This window comes from Halichoerus grypus, chromosome 5 (genome assembly GCF_964656455.1).
Source record: "Halichoerus grypus chromosome 5, mHalGry1.hap1.1, whole genome shotgun sequence".
In the NCBI taxonomy this organism is placed as follows: Eukaryota; Metazoa; Chordata; class Mammalia; order Carnivora; family Phocidae; genus Halichoerus; species Halichoerus grypus.
Genome location: NC_135716.1, coordinates 97,175,430 through 97,178,536, shown reverse-complemented (window position 1 = coordinate 97,178,536; position 3,107 = coordinate 97,175,430).

Genomic DNA, 3,107 nt, shown 5'->3' with positions numbered 1-3,107 from the left:
TAGAAGTGGGGACCCAAGCAGTCTGGGATGAGAGCATGATTGGAAGCAAGGCTGGTGGGCCTAGAAAGGATGGGAGAGATACTGGGACTGGCCGCATCTGCCTTGTCCACTGCTAGGGGCCAGAGCCTAGTACAGTGCCTGGTACATAGGTTCCTGAAACATGAGCTCTGCAGAAGGTAGGGCCGGCTTGCTGGTCTGGGGATGCTAAAATTTTGCACAACAGGGAGATGCTGGGGGTGCTGGGTGGGGGGGCAGTATGGGCCTAGGGATGAAGCATCTTACACTGCCTTGTCTCCTCTCTAGCTTGAGATCTGGCCCCTGTCCGGGCCTGTCCTAGAGTAGTAGGCTCCTTCTCAATGGGGCTGCCGAACCCCCCTGGGCCGGAGGGTCCACCGAGTGGGCCGGTGGAGAGTTTTAAATAGTTCCTCAAGGCCCCTCTGGCCCCCTCCCGTTAGACCCAGTCTCTCCTCGCTCGGCACACTAGCATCCTTCCCCTCCTGTGGACTGTTCTTAGCTCGCCCAGAGTCAAGGTCTAGGGAGGGCGGGGGCTCTGCGGGGAGGCTCCACACAGGCTTGGAGGAGAGCGTGTGCTGCCAGCAGAGGCTGCTGAGAGACCGGACTGTGTGCTGGGCTGGAGAGCCGGGGTCTGAGGAGAAAGGAAGTTTCCGTCCCCTGTGGCACTCGGACCCCACCAGGAATGTGGCTCTGGGCCAGGATCCCTCTGGGCAAGAAAGGATGACTCGGCAGAAACAGCGTCCTGACCCCACAGGATAACGGAGCCGCCGCGCTGGGGGTGGGTGCCAAGTGGCAGGGCTGGTGAATTCATGACCCTCCGCCTCAGCCTTGTCTGTCCGGTTCCCGCCCTCCCTAGCGGTCCTTCTCTGGGCTGAGGTTTTAAGACTCTCAGAGGAGCAACTTTCAGATGGATTAGGGAGGCACCCCGCCCTGGCTAGCTCTTTCCCATTCCAGGGGGAGGAAGCAGCCTGCTATTGAGGCCCGGGGGAGCCTCTGGCCAAGGGCAGAAGCCCCTGCAAGCTTCACGGCGGGGGGCACCGGGCAGTGGAGGTTGCCGGGTTGGGCACTGGGGAATTCCAGCCTGAGGGAGCCAACTGGAAGCACATGTGTTTAGACAGGCACAGAAACCCACAAAGCTGTTTCTCCATTCCTTGAGGCCCCCTTCTGAAAAATTAAGGATTTGTTACCAGGAACCCTGGGAAATGTGTCCCGTCGTCACTGGACGCCCTCCTGACCCCGGCTGGTCACCACCAGGGACTACAATGGCGCTCCAGCTGGCACCAGCTGCCTGCCCAGCTGCACCCCAGGTCCTGAGCAGGAGTGGGGGCTGGCGGTGGTGAGAATCATGGCAGGGAGCCCATGATGATATCGCAAGAGCCGTGACCATGGCTGCCGTCAAGGGTCTCCCACACACGCTGCGGACCACGTTTAACTGTCTAATCTTGTGCATTCCTCGTAACAACCCCATAAAGGGGTCTGCCTCCTGACTTACTAGCTGCCTGACCTTGACACCTCGCTTTGTCTCTCTGGACCTCGGCTCCTTCACCTGTTAAATGAGAGGGAAGAACACCACAACGTGCCCTCCACTACCTGCCCCAGCGAGGTAAAATGTCACCATTCGGCCACTGTGGTCAGGGGCCTGGCCAGAGAGAAAGCATAGGGGGGCTGATGGGAGGTTGGGAGGGGAGGAGGTGCGGGGTGGCAGGAAGGGATTTGTCAGGCTGGTATCATGCTACTTTGCATTAATGCACCTGCCTGATAGAGATCCCCTGGGGCTGACCCGGGAGCCTTTCTCCGGTGAGGACCCAGGGCAGAATGACCGCATCTTCCCAGGAAAACTGCACGGGCAGAACCGTTCTAGGTGCCAGATGACAATCGGTTTCTCTCAAGTGCCCTTTTTGTGGACTTCCTGTGATGGAAACTGTCCTGTTCTAACCTGGGCTTCTGTTAGTTGCCTGGTTCCTGTTACCCCAGCAACAGAGCAAAAGTGGAGGCGGCTGCAAGCGGCTGCATGAAATCACTTCATCAATTGTCACACAGGCACCGCGTCACCAAGGGGTGGTTGCAGCTGTGTTAGACGTAGGGCTGTCTGCTATTAAATGTGGCTGAGATCGCTGTAAACATGCATGGGATAGGTGCAAAACAGGCCTCCAACAGACAGACACATCTTGGTTGATGAAAGAATTTTTGGAATCATGAGGACTTTATATTATATCCCTTACAGTTTTCATGGATAAATGTATTTTGTTATATTTAAAACCTTGGCAAGCCAGACATTTACATAGGATGTGCATGGCCAGGCTACCCCCAGCCGTCCCATTCCTTGGCTCTTTATAGGGATTTATCAATAACAGCATATCCGTTCTGTTTGGGCTGTTATTATGGCTCCCTCCTGGAACATCCTGTAGTGGTTATTTTTTGGAAACATCATTTGGTTCATAATCTCTTAGCAACAGAACTTTGAGGGCTAACGGCTGATGCACACTCGCAGCAAGATGATTGTGACTCGTGGGCAAGCAAACCCACAGCAGCCGAGTCAGAGCACCCTCTGATTATGGGTTTAATTGTTTTAAGTCATCGAACGTCACCAGCACCCACCACGGGCTGAGCTTGCTTTGTTGTATGCCTGAGACCATTTGCTGTACCAGCCGCACACCCAGGACCTGGGGGGAGCTTTTGGTCACCGGGTGCCCAAGGCTGTCACAGCCCATCCTCTCCTGGGTACAAGTCCCGGAACATGGGTCTGACTGGGAGAGGAAGAAGGCAGGAGCAGTGGCCTTGGGCTCTGTCCACGCCTGCATATCATGTCCTTACAACTGACTTGTGCGGTGGCGTTAGGACTGTCCTGCCTTCCGTGTGATAGCTGGAGAAGCGGCAGCTGAGGCAGTGAAGGATCTGGCCACATTCACAGGCCTGCCTGAGCCCCCTCCCCCCCTTTCTTTCTTTTCTTTCTTTTTTCTTTTCTTCTTTTTTTCCCCCCAATAGTTAATTTTGTTTGTTCAAGGGCTCATACTGCAAGCATTAAACCAAGCGTGGGCTTTGATTCTGTGAGCCCAAATTCACATATCTAGGAAGATAAAAAGCAAACTATA